The sequence below is a fragment of the Eucyclogobius newberryi genome, unplaced genomic scaffold (assembly GCF_026437365.1).
Source record: "Eucyclogobius newberryi isolate DKJ021-1_F unplaced genomic scaffold, fEucNew1.0.hap1 SCAF_16, whole genome shotgun sequence".
NCBI lineage: Eukaryota > Metazoa > Chordata > Actinopteri > Gobiiformes > Gobiidae > Eucyclogobius > Eucyclogobius newberryi.
Window position 1 is genome coordinate 20797643 of NW_027315790.1, and position 17652 is coordinate 20815294.

Here is a 17652-nt window from a genome sequence, read left to right on the forward strand (position 1 = left end):
TGATGAGGATTATTCTGATTGCTTAATATGCATAACTGATGTTTGATGGTAATGAATGCCTTGCCAAGGTAAAGGAGCAGGATGGGGCAAGAATGGGAATCCAGCATAAAGATGTTCAACAAGAGGACAACAATGTGTCTTTAGATGAGTTCTTTGATTCGACACAAACTCGTATTGTTTCCAAAGCGCAGACTTCACTTAAAAATTATCATTCATTTAATTTAATCTGTTGTTTGACATATTTTTGCTCATAGCTTAAATCCAGGTCATACCATAATGTAATGTGGTAAAACAGTCATTTATTTTCCCTTTCTTGTGAAATTAGTATTAGGTTGATTTGAAGGAGAGAAAGACAGGCTTATTCTTCTGTGGGGCTCATGACAAGTGGAAGGGCTTAAATTTCATTCATACTGCTCCATCAGTAAAATGTTGCAATATGATCTACAAACGGCCCATTTGCTCTAAAAACAGCAATGATCTGATGTTTTTAAATGTTTATCTGCTTCTTTTTTGTAAACTGATCTTTCTATATCACCTCAACATCAGTCTTATATCCATGATGTCTCTCTCCTCCAGGTTTGTCACTGTAAATGATTTACCGCCATTGAAATTCATTCCTGGATATCAGATTTCTTTTATCCAGGCTTGGAACCGGCCCAAGAACAGCACAGGCGTTCACCCTCTGGTGGCTGATTTATAAGACACATTTATTCACTTCATCTCAACAAAATTAAAACTTATATGATGTGTATTGAAAATGTAAATGTAATATTGCACACTACAGACATAAATTGAAATATTACGTTTCTATATTAACATTTTATGATTTAATTAATATCAACATTTCTTCATTTTGATTGCATTGTCTGTGTCAGTTTGAGAGACAGAACAACACTTTAAAAGAGCAGAGCCACAGTTATTCCACGTCATTTTCTGGGGTCAGATGTGATCAAACCAGTTTAGCTTATTGTGTCTGGTGGAGAAACGAAGCGAGCTGAATAGTTTTAATATGATTGTATCTACAGCGTGACCCTGTCGCCCGGTGCCTGCTAAACATTTTGAGGTCGCGACCCTTTGGTTGAGAAACACCACGCTGCTATAACACTTGACCCCGCGTGTCTGCATTTCATCTGCTCAGCACAGGCCGGCCCGGTGCGCTGACAGTCAGTCTATCAAACGCATTCAGTTGACCCCTAATGTTTCGTACTTCAGCACACAGGGAGAACAAATTGAGGACAAAATGGCCACCGCGCATCACCTGGCGCTCTCGGGAGGGCACACATTTCATCCAAAAGGCAAAGGAGAAAAGGAAAAAAAACAAAACGCTTCGAAGTGGGAGAATTGCTCGGGCGCCTGGACTGTCATGTCTGTATAAACAGGCATTGATTTTTCTGTCCAGCGCTGGCACCTCAGCCATTTATTCTCAGGTTTGTGGTTGCCGGCCGACGGGGATGGTGAAATTCTGTTACAGTCCGGCCGGGGCCCCTAGAGCGTCTGTGTGCGAGAGAATAGATTTCACCTGTAAACCAGACGAGCCACCGCGGCCACTTAACAAGGGCGGTGTCACCAGAGGGCACGAGGGGGAGGCACGTCGGACACCCACTGCGGAAACACGAGGGAGGAGTGAGTGACAGCGGAGACACAGAAAAGTCTGGAAAGAAATAAGATAAAACTGCAGAATGATCAGTTTCCCAGCGATGCTTCACCTGCCGACGAGACATCCTCTTCCAACATGAACACGCAGGTTTTTAGAGCATAAAGGACATTTTAATACACAATAGAGCTCGGGATGGAAGGTCAAAAAAAGGTCTGTTACCATGGAAATCCGTCCTGTTTGTTGCTGATGTTCTGAATGTGCTTAGAGATACACTAGCCAAAACAAAAAAGTAAAAAAAGTAAAATAAAAAGCTATGGAACAACCAAATCCACAGTTGAGCGACTACAGATAAAGTGTATTTATATATATAGTATATTAAGTATCAATCTATAGTGTTGGATTAAAAAAACACATGATGAGACCCATTAACAACATTATGATCTAGCTTGTTTGCATATGGCAGTTTGAGATTTGGGACACATCTATTATTTTCAGACTCAGAAACATATTATTTAAGAAGAAAAGGGTAATCCGTTCAACACTAAATATTTAACAGAGATGTAGATCTTTATATTTGTTAGTAGTCTGTAGCAGCTCTCTCTCATACATTCCTAATGCATTGATGTGCGTAACTTCTACAAAAATAAATAAATCCATATTTGAAGGATTGAATAAATAAAACATTACTTTTAACCTTATCATGCTTTAACTTGTTAGGTTTTGACTTTAGGACAAAAGACAGCAGCATTTGAAGACAAAATCCAAGCAAACTATATTATTCTAATGTACAGCAGTTGGGATTGACCGTGTGCACATTGTAGGATTAAAGTGTCTCTTATTTTTCAGGGGCAGACAGAGAACCACATTAAATAGTGAATATATGAGCAAGACCAACTCTTGTGATGTCAGCTGTGAGGTCACTTGGTTCATGATACTATATTTTGTGTTTTTACGGGAGAAGAAAAAACACTATTTCACTCGAGACCAAAGATCAGCCTCATCTTTCCCACCAAATCCAGAGAAATGTTCCTGCTGCAGCAAAAATGACTGACATCTGATATTTAATCAAATCCTAACTGTAAATAGATATTGTCACAAGATTAACTTAAGTAATTTTGAATATTAAGGGCATTTTTTTAGGTGATTTTTTTGGTTGGGGAAGTGTGTATATCTATCTTCAGTTATAAAAATGGCAGAAATAGGAGCTGGTCTTCCTCTAAATCTCAATAATTGCGCACCGTACATCCCAAAAAGCAGCTGTCATGTCCAGCAGAGGAAAGTGCAGATAACACTGTTGGCCTTTGAATTGTTTCTGTCTCTTCACAAAGGAGTGTACTTTTACTCAGGCCTAAGTTTGTTAAGGTGTTATTGACAGCGGTGCATTGATTTTGTTGTAAGTCTCTCTTTCTCACCGCTGTCCCATTGATTCAGCTGTTGTGATGCCAGACAGCACCCTACACAAGTCTGTCCTGATTCACTGCCGAGGTTTACATTCGGAGCAACATTTATTGTAAGAAAAGACTTGACAAAACAAACTACTTGGTTAACTACCAAGTTAATGGGCATGTACAATATGGAGTTCAAATATTGGAAACATTTGAAAAAACACATTCGGTTTTAATGATTAACGTGAATACCATAAACAGACTAGAAATATGTATCATTCACAGATGTATTGAGAAATAAACACTTGTGGTCTAGATCAAGTATATAGTATGTTATAAAAAACAAAAAAACAAATAAAATAGTAGTAAATCGAAGTGTAATCCTATTTTTGCACATTTATGGTTAATTTTAAAGGCCATCCGCAATTTGGGTGATACTTAAACCTCAACTAAGATATTCACAGGCATTTTTTAGTATATTTCGGATTTATTATATTTCGGATTGCCATAATTTAGTTTTTTGTTTGGCACTTTCACCCTACTTATAATATGGGATTTGTTTTTATGTGAAACCATTACGAGTGACAGCAAATCTGCCAATACACTACTCAAACCTATGTATAATGGTGTTTTAACCAATTACAGCTGTGTTTTGATTATTTTTGATCAAAAGACAAAGGAGTTGAATAGGAACCTTTGATTATCTTTGCTCAAATGTGTGAAAAAGTGCCAATATTCGTCGTAAATAACCGTTTCTCTCCGCTTCCTCACACTCTCCACGCTTTCTAAAGTGTCTGGACTTCGTCACGACAAGGTCCGTCTTGGTTTAATCTCGACTATGACGGCACTTACAGTATCGTTTGGGCTGAAACTGAAATATAGACTCATGCAACACGGAATCTTCCCAGCTGCTTTCACTTACCAAGACAAATGTTGGACCCGGGTTGGCACGCTTCGGCACAAGGGGAACCTGTAATTGAGAAACATTAAAGACAAACAGTGAGTTTAGACTCTCGCACGCGGCTCTGCGAAATCTCAGTGCCAAAGTGACAGTAATGATAGTGTGAAGGTTAACTGGTGGATGAAACCCCAGCCATCGCCCTGAATGGAGAAAGGTTTGAAAAGTGGTTATTAATCAAAGTTGGTAACACTGGAGACGCCCACTTAAATCACTCTGCAACGCACCTATGGCAACCGGCTCAAAGACCTTGACAAGGCGGTTATTTTTACCTTACAATTGTCTTTAATGAAAATGCTGGTGACAACAAGCTGATGCAAAAACAATGAGAAGAGAAAGAGGGAGGATTTTGAACGCCGGTGTCAGTGTTTAGTTTGTTCATAGCTCTCCGACAATGAAGTGAACTATCCAGTTGTTAGTGCAAAACATGAAGCCGAGTGGTTTTAATTTTTCTGCTTTTACTTTGATGCTTATTAGTGTTTTCAAGGAAATTGTCTGATATGTGTGATCACTGTGTCAAGTGAAAATAATAGAGCTATACAAACATGTCACCATTTCAAACTCAATTTATATACTTAGGCAGAGGCTTGATACTCGACACAGATTTTTATACCAAAATGATGGTAAAAAAAACACATATTCTTTGACGATAGCGTGTTATTTTCAACACAAGAGGTTTTTTAATGTTTTGAGACAGCCCATTCTAAAACAGAAAAAGATCAAATGTTGTCTTCTGTTTTTAGTTTTTCAGAATCAATTGCCTTTAAAAGTATATTGTTTCTATATTTTAGTACAGTATGTCTATGTAATATCGATTAGTATGTGGGTATTGATTTTCTGACAATAAATCTGATGCTTACACAAGAGTAAACCCCTGCACAAATCATCTACTATTCCTGAAGTTTTAAACTGCCTTCCCAGATAAAACAGCAAAACAATCATTTCAAGTCTTTGGTTTTCTATCCAAACTTTTTTAAATGCCTGTTGCAGCCATCAAATTCTATAAAACATATTTCCATGTACTACGAATGGGTAAACGTAGCTGTTTATGAATTTTGGAAACTGTTTTTTGTTTACACTTCACACAGTGTCATCACTTTTTTCCCGGAGAAGAAGGCTCACTTTGATCCCAATCCACCATCGTCTGTGTGATTTTATACCCGACAGGCTTGTGTAACCGTGCACACTTTAGGAACAACAAGGCAAACACAGGCAAACACAGGATTAAGAAAAACACTGAAGTTGTTTGAGGAATTGTGTGCAGAAAACACCATTTATAAGCGAGGGCTCTGGTTGTTATTGTCCTAGTCGCCGGAGCTAATGTTTTTGTTTGAGCCACAAGAAGTGCACATCAAGCAAATTAACATTTGCAGCTTTGGCCTTAATTGCACATATGAGAAAAGCGGTGGCTTAGGGACTCTTGCATGTAAATAGGCTTTCACTTGGATGCATGCTGCTTTGTACTGTAAAAAAATGTTTCCTCATTAAATAATACTGGGCAAAAAGTGCAGAGGAATAAGCAAAACCGTTAAAGTCCCTTAAAAACAATCTGTTAATGAGGAAAAATGTGTCCAGCAAACAAGTGGTCCAATGGGAGCAGCATTAGCGTACTATAGAATCTGTACAATACAATTTTACACATACACACACCAAAAACATCTCTTACAGATGAGTGAAACTATCAACAAAGTATGCTGTTAGTTAAATCTTTGTTTTTATCTTTTGGACACACTTGAATTCTTTTCCAGTGGCTCCATTTAATTTACTCAAACATATTGCAGTAATTCATACAATGTTTTTAAGCACATGCAATTCATGGTAGAATCCTGTAACTCTGAAATTATGTCTGATTGAGTTTCTTTGCAAGTGTCCAATTATCCAATGATCTGCTCCCTCGTCTGTGTCCGGGCCCGTGCTAAACCCTGGGACATAATATAATTGTAGTGTGTCTCGCGGAGCTGGAGGTAATGAGCGAGCGCTAGCATCACCGGCAGCCGCTCCAGCGCATGAAAGCATCAGCACAATAAAGACGAACACTGGGACAAGGGCGGTACATATCCCAGGGCCACACACTGCACATGTTAATTGCCTTCCCAAACTAGAGTGCGGTAAATAATGAAATTTTAATTCTGCTCCTGCCATTGCTTTTGCTTCATTTATGTCCAGGGGAAAGTCTCAAAAAAACATGTAGATGTGATGAGGTAAAGGAAAAAAACAGACTGCATAAAGTGTAAGGTAAAGAATGAAAGATGAAACATTTTATATATAGATTAAATATGATAGGATAATGACAATATGAAAAAGTGATCAATTTAAACCAACTTAAAAGAAAAAAGACCACATGTTTATGCATTGAGTAGTTTTGTAATATATATTTGCAGTGCTGAAAGTAGTATTTTTAATAGTATGGTGGTATAGAACATATCACAGCTGGGGCATGTATAACACACAGTTTAAAACCCTGTGTGGGGACATTTAAGTGCTGTTGTGGTTGTTTTATGAGCTAACAAGACGATGGAGCATGAACTCAACTCCTATGTTTTTACAATAAAATAGACATAATGGTGTGATGGTGCAATTTATTAGATATCAAAAGGAAACTTGTTCCTGTGAGAATAAACCCTGGTCTAAAGAGTCTCTTTGAAATATATGACATAGAGGGGACACTATCAGTAAATCACAGCTGAAAATAAATGTGTGTATTTATACTCCCAATTATAAAAAGAAGACCTCCACAAGCCTTTTTCAATTTAAATATTGAATTGTATTTATATATTTTAAGTAATACAAAACAAAAAGTAAAAAAAAAAAAACAGAAAAGAAAGAAAGTGAAAAGACAAAGACAAAAACAAAAAAAGTAGTGGAAAGTCTCCTTTTGTATGTCTCATTTGTCCCCAAGTAGCTGGAAAATATGTCCCAAATATGCTTAGTTTTCAACAAATTTCCACAAAACAAAACACAAAAACAACACAACACAAAAAAAAGAGCAAAAAGCACAATCTTAAAAGCCGAAAAGCAGTTATAGACAGACAAATTATCCCACAGATCAGTCCCTTCCATCCAATCTTGACAGTAAAAGCAAATGCCTGGCCTGGACTTGAAATGGAGACCTTTTAACACAACAGAAATAGATCCCTGTATGTTAAAAATACCCGACTAATCACCGTTATAAAGCTCGGCGCTCGTGCTACTCGTTACTCCTCCATTCCACTTTTTGAAGCATCTTTTCACATTCTAATATTCAAAGTCAGTAGACCTAAACTGTCATAACCCTTTCCACCGACTACATCAGCTACATTACAGTGCGTTACCTCTACACCGTCTCTGCTGCTCGTTCGTGACCGCTGCATGTTTATGAGTCGTAGTTTATGGCGTCATCTGCACAGTGGAGTCAGTGGCAGACACACTCCCCTCTCGTTGGCACCTTTTAGCGTTGGCAAAACTCAAAACGAGGCGTCATTCATCTTGATCGGGTGGCAAACACAATCAAATAAATCAACACTTTCCCCAAATATAAAAATATTTGTGTTGTGGGCACATAATGAATGGGCACAGCTGGACTAATTAAAAGCCATCTGAGTTTCATTAATCTTGGTTGTGGAGTTGCATCGTTTCTCAAAGTGGACAGCCACGCCTTTCCCAGCAATGGCCCGTCGTCCTTGGACTCATTTTTCAGGTGATTTGGAAGAAGAACACTGCCTTTTGCTTTATTAGCGCAGTGAGACGACGTGAAAGCACAATTAATATTGCATTTCAACACAAAGAAAATGATCATTGCTCACCACTGCGAATTACCACATGGGAACACACTTTAACAAAGACGGTGGACTTGGAGTGGCGCTCTAATGCCTTTGACAACATCTTTCTTCTTGTTGTGCAATTTATAAAACTTCGGCTCCAACTTATCCAACTTGTTTAATAGAATGACAGCTATTCATACTGTCAAGGACGTGCAGGAGTGCGTCAATATGTGTATTTTATGCTAGTCAGACATGAAAAGAAAGATAAAATATTCAACTAAATGCCTGGTTGGTTCTTAGAATATTAAAGTATAAAATCTCACCTTCACTATATTATTCTTGTTTAATCAGGATTACAACTTTGCACTTTGCAATTTGCCCCCAAGGTTTAAAATGTAGCAACTAACTGCCACATAAAAGCGTGACTAAATCTGAAAGAGTAATAATGCTGTTGTTACAAAGTCTTAAAGTCGCAGTACATAATCCTCCCGACCTAATGTGGCTTTTATTAAGACTGCTTTGTTTGCCTACAACAAAATCACACCAACATTAGGTATGTGTAATGTCGTTTAAAGCCCATTGTTGCATGCTTAATTATTAATTTCTTTATAAGCACGGAGGGGCATTTGAAATCATTGACTGTAATCACGGGGGCAAAACCCATTAAGCCCTAATTTGGCCAATATTTGCCTAATAAAAGTTTTATGGCTGGCAATAATTTAGAAATAACATTTTTTAATTATGTTTAATTTGAGGGGTGATATTGGGGTAATTCCTCATATGGAGAAAGGGCCATACAATAACGACACCCGAGGGTAATGTTATTGTTGTGCACATTAAAAGGCAGGAGGCCACCAGGAAATGCAAGGGAATACTTTAATAAAGACACTATGGTAATATTTGGAGTAGAGTGGAAACTTTAACACAAAAACACTTTCCAAAACTTTACTTCCTATGGCTACGCTCCAAATCCCAATACACGGAAAAGAAAGATGTGTAGCTGGATTTGAGTAGAAAAAAATGAGTAACTAGTTCAGATCAAATGGTTAATCGTCACAGCTTGTAAATTAAATTAGATTCCATGACAACAATGATTTTATGGCTAACTCAAATGCATGCCATGTACTTGAACAGTGTGTAACAGATGAGGAATTTGAACATTTGAATGGAAAACAATATGACTTTCAAACAAATCATAAAAGAACTTGACATAATGAAGGCCCAAATGACCTTTTCTCTCCATACAGTATTTGCTTTCCCTCTCCACCACCCAGACGCCGACGTTTGAGCGACTTTATTAGCCGAAAAGGATTATTATTGTAATGTGAAAATGGAACTAATAGTGTGCCAGATGCTTTTTGCACAATTATCCCGCGAAAACAAGTCTCAAGTCAAGTCATGTGTTATTATTTGGTCATTTTTCACGGACCACTCAAAATTGCCCAATTATGTTCTATTAGGGCAAGGCCAACCCTGTCAATCACACAGCAGCGTTTGGCCCCCCAACCTTCAAAGACGCTCCACTTGGGGTTTAATAGCTCTCAGAAGTTTTCAACATGACTAAAAGTGATAATGTTCCACCTAATAAAGTTTGTTTTAGCTTTAGATCTGTTGTATGAGGGTTTAGCACGGGGCAGCATGTTTGTTTTAAGACGTGTCCAATTACAACGCCAGGAAAGTCGTTTTATATTAGAGTTACAATCGACAATGCTACGCTAAAGGGCTAAAAAGTAATAAATGTGCCAAAAGGTGCAACGTATTGTCCACAAAGTCACCAATAATGGAATAACCAACTTAGATTTTCAATGTGACAAATGAGCCAAAAATGAATCAACGACGTTCGGTGGTTTTCAACATCTTGTTTGGTCTTGTCTGACAAAGATTTTTGAAATACCCAGTTGTCACGTCATCGCCTGCTGTTCCCAGTTTGCCAAACCCACAGAGGTCTGCTCGTGTACATGCTTTTACAGGGAGGACTTTGGCATCGCTCATGTTCGAGCTTCACATCTGTTATTTTAGCAGCGCGGCCAATCTCACCCTGTCACACAAAGACGAGCTGAACCAGAATTCACCTGATGTTGTGTGCTTTGCCTTCAGCGCCGAGTCACTTACAATGTTCGATATGGGACGAATCCGACGTTCAGGAGGAACAAAGATCTTTTCATCAAAAGCAGACAAGCAGCAGATTCTTGTCAAAGAGATTGTCCAAGAATTTAACTCACAGCCTTGTCAAGTTCGACTCATGTTGACCAAACAACCTGTACAAAAATGAATATCACAAGTTTCCCCAATATCGATATTCAGACGATATTATGTCAATCACCCAGAAATATGTCTTTAATTGTATTAGTTGAGGCTTAATTATCAAATGTGAAATGTCAGACAATTTAAATCTAAATAAATAAATATCACATTATACTCAAACATAACATTTTTCATTTTTAGATCTTTATCAACTACATAAACAATATACTTAAATATTCAAATTTTGCTTATCTTCAAAGCAACACTCACAATATTGTCTAAATAGTGCCCCCCACCTCGAACATCAACACAATCATTTAACCAGGAGAACTCAATCCTTAGGTTGCTATATATGTTTCTTCATCCTTCTTACAGCCTTATAAGTAATACAGGCTGGTAAACAACAAACCAACTATATTCTATACAAAGAATCGTACATAGTCCACCTTCAAAATATGAATCATTAATTCCAACTATAGAACAACAAACATGATTTGTACACTGACATATTTACACACGTTCCTTCTAAATCTAAAAATATCGTAGGATTTGATAAATAAAAGTGTGGCTGACGTGGCTCAGTGGTACGATCCATCTCCAGCTCCTCCCTTTGTCCCTCCCTCTCGCTCTAACTCCATCTTACTTGAGAGCCAGCATATGTCTCCGATCACCCCCCCACACACACCAGCCCCTCGGCGTTCCCACTTCCTACTTCATCTTTCCCAGTTCTGACTCCGGCCCGTGACTGGAGAGGATATCAATCACCGCGAGCCAAGACTTGTCAGGGACGACTGAAACCAGAGGAACACGTTCTTTTATCTGTCTCGCTCGCCTTCCTTTAACAAATTTGTTCCAGTTAATAAGCCCTCCCCACTGACCCCCACTTCCTAATTAAGCACAGGCAGCATGTAGGGAATATGATACTTAATTAATGATGAGATAAACTCTCTCCCAAGGCCCTGTCAGGAAAACGTGACACCATGTTTGGCAGTTTGGAAATCAAATGACTGTGGAAAAAAAATGATAATAATAAGATAGGCATTTCTGACATCTTTATAATTTGTATATAAAAAAAAAAAGATAGGTACAGTAGATTCATAGACAGTGATGGTTCTGCAGTGGCTGGATTTCAAAGTGACCCATTTTATTTCTTTGATGTCAGGTATATTTTACATTAAATTTTCATTAAGGTGTTTGCTTTATTTCATTATTAATTTTCTTATGCTTATTCTATTTTAACAATATAATAGAACATTTACAGAATAGTTATTGAAAATACACAATTTTAAAAGGAGTCTTGTGCCTTAATATTCTATATATAATTTTAATTAAATAAGTAAACTAGATTTCAACAGTTCCTTCACAATAAAAGCAAATCCGGCTCTAGTAAATGAGGACGTAGCCCATTCTGATTGGTCAAACTATCGTCAGTCAAACCACATGAGCATGTTTCGTTCATTCAATGTATATCTTTATTCCCATTTGAACCTATAGTGAAAAAAGGGAACGTATACGTAAAAGACCACAACAGTTTTAACCCAAAAGTACATGTTTGGACAACATTATATTCAAGTGTGTACCGTATATATTCTAAGTACATGAGGAAGGCCTGCATCAATCATAAGTGACCTCCTCAGACAGTGAAGGCATCTGAAAACAACACATTTATTCTTTCTCCTCCGTTTAACCTTTTTACGTGTTTACAACAAACTTCCCTTTCTTTAATCATGTCCAACATCTCATTCTTTTATTACATTTTAACAAGCATTTGTTAACAGCCGACACGCTGAATCACGGTTAATAATGCATGGGCACGGTTTTCCAGAACATATGGTGTACTTTATTAATATTCTACATCAACTGTCACAAACGGTCTGACAGACGCTTTTCAGATCCAGGTCATTTGGGTTCAAGCAGAGAGGAATGTTAACTGGCTTCTATATAAACACTATGGACAATATATGATCAATTATCACCTCACTTTCTCCCTCGCTGCATCTATTCTAACAACATCAAACTGAAGACTATGCACTTACTCGCTGCAAAAGGACCATCACTGACGGTCGAAACACAAGTGAATTATGTGAAGAGCATAAAATAAAAGCAAAAAAATAATCGGTTTGGAGGACTATATTTCGCAACTTATGGCTATGTTTACATGCACTCCAAAAATATGTTCGTTATCTGATTTCTGGAGTCGTTTGATTATTGGAGTGAGATGTAAACAACTGATTTCTTGCATCGGTGCAGGTTTTGACAATGAAAAAATAATGCAAAAAAGGCAAAGACAAATATGAAAGAGTTTAATGTAGTTTGTCAGGTAAATGCTCACCTAAAATCAGATCTAATTATTATATTATCTGATTATTTTAGTTATCGCATGTTAAAATATCCTGTGTCTAGAATCACAGATGCTTAAAAATTCCATTAACAAGTCGGGTTTTAAATAAAATGTGTAAAATAGTAATAGAATAAAGATATGTGCTTTGTCGTCTTTGTGGCCTAGTGCACCTTTAAATCTCCCTAGCACTGAGCGATTTAAAGGTACACTATGTTATTTGTCTGGAGGAGGGTCTGCCACCTGCCTGTGCATTGCCTGGAATGTTCCACAGGAAGACAATATTCTTTTGTATCTTCATGGAGACACTATCAGGCACAGTTACAGGTCAGATCTGTGCTGAGGCGACACTCTTCACAGTAAGATTCCATGTTTTTCAATGCATTTGTAGCAAAATAAACATGAATATGTAATGAATGCATGCTATATACGTTTAATGCCGTAATGTTGAACGTCCTAGCAAAGCAATATTGTCTCCATGGAGCCTCGGGGTGAGTGATATTGATCAAAATAAATATATCAATATTTTTAGCATCACCTTGATAACAATGTTCAGTGCATCAGGAATGTGCTCAAATCAGCCTGTAAATGTCTTTGTGGTTCAATTGTCGCACAAAACATGAATGAACCACAAAATGAACCACAAAAGGGCAGAAATATAACGTTATAGCTTTGTTTGGGATCACACTGGATGTTTGTATCATTTTACAGCTCTCTTCAGTGTCATTTTAATAGTTTTAATGATAGACAATCTACCCAATATTATACATATTATACATCTCTTTAAAACTTTTGCAATATTTGATACATCCTTCACCTCTGATTGAGACAAGCGGTTTGTGAACACGCAACAACCAGAAAAAGTTAGTGCATCTTTATAAGTAAAAAGCTCCATTTCGAACACGCGCCACTCACAACTTTTCTTTTTAAAGCTATTCTTTGTTTTGCCATGTCTTAGCCTACTTAAAAACGTGCAGAATGTATCCAACTAAAAGCACTTTGTCACTTCCATTTAGCAAAATCCCATAACCAGATGCACAATTTTTCAACCATGTCACATTGCAGACATTACAGATATCATGGAGACAGTTAAGTCGTAAACTACTTAAACCAACCCGGGCGCTGGGATCACGTTGCAACTTGAGCTCTTCATCTCGGCAATTTGTCTTGACGATGACAAGTACATTTAGGCTCTTGTTCCCCCTCCTCATCGCCGAATTAAATTTACACTGACTACTTTGATGTGTTTGGGAGTGAGTTCTTGCATCCCTGTGGACCGGCGAGAAAAATAAATAATCTACAACGATCACATCCACAAACAGCTAACAACAAGTCTGACATATTTACCATAACAGGCTTTCTGAACTCTGGACTAAATGAAACACATCTATAAAATAAGTGTTTGTTGTCTGGCGTGCTTTGAAGTCGGATTTGTTTGTGCTCTTTAATGATTTCTTTCTTCTGATGATGATGGAAGCCGTGCTGACACCTCCTTTTGCTTCATCAAGTTCCGCTGCACAATTACATGAATTTACTTTCAATAAATTACCATCTTTGCATACATCAGTCAAATCATCCAGCTGAGGCATTCGCAAACAATATGCATTATTAATTTTATTGTCAGTGTTTATTTGGTTAACTTGTAACCGACTTGGACAGCCCATTGCCTTGATGATGCATTTAAAAAGCATCGGGCCGGGCTTTTTTAAAAGGAAATCAGGGGATGACATGCTCGTACACACCACTTTGCTCCCCGCTGAGGCCGCAGAGGGGAAAAGACTCAACTCTCACTGAAAGGCCAATCACAAAGAGCACAGAGGCCTCCCCGAGCTGCCACGGCTCAAACAACAGAATCAGGAAGATCATCCACATCACAGCCCTTCTCGCAGCGCTGATTGAACTGAGCTCCGTTAAACAAGCTCAGCCAGTCAACAACTGTTTACGGAAATCATGTTGTATCCATGCAAGGAAGACAACAAAAAGTTCACCCAACAACTTCATACTGTTTGGACTTTTAAAATGGCGTATAGGGTTATTTCACAAGCATGATTATAGAGATCTTGAAAGTATTTTGGTGCTTCAGGAGTTGGTAGTCTACAGCTTCCATTCGATGTGGTTTAGACAGTTGTGTGTATGTCACTGTACATTAGGGCTGAGTATAGTTTAAAAGGTACTAGTACTGTACAGAAAAAAGTTAAGGCAGCACCAAAACATATTTTTCTTTTGATAACATACACTACAGCGCTACAGAAAGTTCCTAGGCAATGTGACCATAAATTAAACTATTTCAATTCAATTCAATTTATTATTGTAATGATTTGTTATTCTAGATAGTGATAATGAATACATCAATACAAGGTGCCAAAGAAAGTATTGGCACTAAAAACATGGTATTGTTCAAGTAGTATAATAATAGATAATATATACTGTAATTGTTATCAATCTTGTATAAAATATCTAAAGAGAAACTTTGCTGTTTAGACGGACAAATATCTTATCAATCAACGTCAATTACACATCAGTTATCCTCTTAAATATCCTCCTGAAATATTTCTTTGTTGACGAATAACTCCTTCAATGCAATTACAGTGCGTGTAGATGCTAAGTTTGAATGTGCATGATAAAATGTTGGTTAATTGAGCTATCACAGGAATAAATCAGAAAACAATTATCTTAGAAGAGAAAACAACCAGTCACAGCAATAGTTTATTCCTCCAGTCATTTCTGATAATAATAATGTCTTTCTTGTTCTAGTATTATGCTATGGCACTTTTAAAATCCACAGCAGGCGGACAAAAAGAACAGAGTGAGTTAAAAGACCAGAGCCGACAGGCGCTAAAGGCAGGAGAACACATGCACCAGAGGCAGAGTGAGTGAAGCGGCAGCCCCATGTTTCAGCCCGGCTCAGCCCCGGAGGCACCTGGAGGCAGCCGCGGTGGCACCTCTCATCCACTGTCACACCATCAGCCACGAGACAGCTCTACTCGCTGCAACAATCCTCAACTCCAACGGAAAGCACGGGGGGAAATGTACCGGATTTCCAAATAGTTCTTTTTTTTAGTTTGTAAGCGTGACATGTCAGGTGTTAAAATGCAACAATAAACAGAACAGTGTTAGTGTCACTCTAAAGTCCAAATAATGTTCAGTGTTGGCTCAGGGAGGGCATCGGATGTAAATAATGTCACCAAAAGTATACCTTAATCTTAATACTAGAAGGCAGTAGAGTTGCTGTAGCGACCCCATAAAGGATGAAATAAGATAAGATATTCCTTTATTGTCCACACATGGGGAAATTTCATTGTTGCAACGCAGGTAGATACAGAGGAAAAGGACAGATAACTTATAGGAAGTTAAAAAAACACTCTTAATAGAAGAACTCTTATAAACAAAACTCTTATAAACAAAAACTCCTATAGACATAACCTCTCATTTGTTGTAAAGACATTTTGAAATAAAGAAATGTTGACTTCAGTTTGACTTTTACTCCATATTTTACTTCACATAACACTCTGATTAAGTGTCATACGTTTTCATAGGGTGAGTAGATAGAACCTTCCATTTGGTCCACGGCATAAATTTCTTCTAAACCATCTAATTGTTACACTCACTTTATTTTGTTATGTACAGTATAGTTTTATTTTACAGTCCAAAGAGTCAATCTCTCTAAACATGCACTTCCTGATTTACCTTCCCACTCTTGTTGCACGGCTCATTGCCCTGATGTTGTTTTGATGGTCAGCGGCTCCGGCTCTGTCTGAGTCATTCCGGCCTCATGTGACGACTAGGGGCAGAGACCAGCGTGGAGACGTGTCCCACAGCTGCCTGACGACCGGACCAGTCAACCGGCAGATTCTGAACCAAGCAGGAAGTACATAAATGGACATCTATATGAATTTGACGCTGCAATAAATCACACACATGAGTCAACTATAAGTCCCATTTGATATGCAAAAATAAAGTGTATATCTCACATATTCTGTTAAAGCTGAATTATCTAATTTTTTAACCTTGCTAACCCATTAGCACATTGCTAATATTCATTCATTTGTGATTTTTTTCCTGCACATGCTCAGCTTCAGAACAGCTTTTTCATACAGAGGAGAAGCAGGGTGGACCACCAAAGGACAGCCAATCAGCTCTGATCCAAAAGTGTCACATGCTGTCAAATTGGTCTTTCTTACACATTTGTGATGAATAACTTACCATCAGATGAGGACATCCTGCAGCGGTCTGATTTTGTACTCCTCCAAAGTCTGAACTCTGCTAAATCATTTCTTTAAAATCTACTATTCGTTTTACTGAGCTACACATTTTCAAGATCAAGTTTTGAAGGATCAAAATGACTTTTCCCTCAGCAGCTGTACCTTTGAGGGAAAACTTAAAAGCAAACAACAAGTTTAGTTGGAGCACCTTGACTGTCCTTTGTTTCCCTGAAGACAAAACCAGAGGCTGCTCCATTATGCACGACCTGATGGAAAGTCAAGTTTGAAGATCAGCGCACAGTCCACTGTCGCTCTACAACATCTCCGTCATATTTTTACACTGATAACTTCACTCACCTTGCCTCTTTAATCTCCCACGATGATCGTTTGCCTCTCCATCACAGCAGCCTCCGCTGACCAGAGTTTCGACAGGTGATCTCGGCGGAGCCACGCAGCAGGTGTTTTCTCGACAGCTCTTGACTGACTTGACTGAAGAAGATTGGAGTTCGCACTAAAAATAGGAGCAACAAATCATTTCTGCTAGACAAGCTGAAATTACTCAACGGCAGAAGGGGAAAAAAATCATGATCGCAGCTCAGGCCCGTCAACAAGCCAAGACGTCCTCTGAGACGGGCGCCGGCTTGACAACATGTCAATATCACTTTGAGCGCTTCTCCGAGAACACAGCTCTTTGGGAAATCTCATTTACTTCAACAGCTTTTACACACGAAAAAGACAGGCAACATTTGACAAATACTCAAAAAAGAAAAAGAATGAGCAGTTGATCTCTGAGACCGCGAGAAGACAATTTAAAAATAAAGAAATGTGAGAGACAACAGTGCTTTGTTGATCACTGTCAGTGCGTTTACTGGACCAGACGCTGTTGTCTGAGCTCCTGTCTTTTGGAGATCTTACGTTTGCAGAAAAGAAGCGGGCGGCTCTCCTTGAGTTTAGCCCCAGTTCTCCTGCCTCTTAAATCTGTCACTCAAACGCCTCTCAGAAGCTGACAGGATGATTGAATACAAGCCCATATTAGCTGTGACAACTTCAGCCGCACTTAAGCAGACCTGAGCAAACACAGCATCGGAGGAGGACATTCCTCCAACATTCCCTTCGATACGCGTCACACCCGCTATTTGTTCAAGATACTGGGAAAGAAGTTTTCATTTTGAGGAAGTGCGACATTAG

At 38.3% G+C, this 17652-nt stretch overlaps 1 long non-coding RNA gene across 1 annotated transcript; it reads right to left on the reverse strand.

Annotated features, from left to right (window-relative positions):
- Positions 1–964: 964 nt before the first annotated feature.
- On the reverse strand, positions 965–16039 carry LOC140361444 (uncharacterized). Its single transcript, XR_011927015.1, has 3 exons — positions 15950–16039; positions 3905–3952; positions 965–1602 (listed from the first exon to the last, which is right to left on the reverse strand). It is a non-coding gene; the product is annotated as an uncharacterized lncRNA (long non-coding RNA).
- Positions 16040–17652: the final 1613 nt, after the last annotated feature.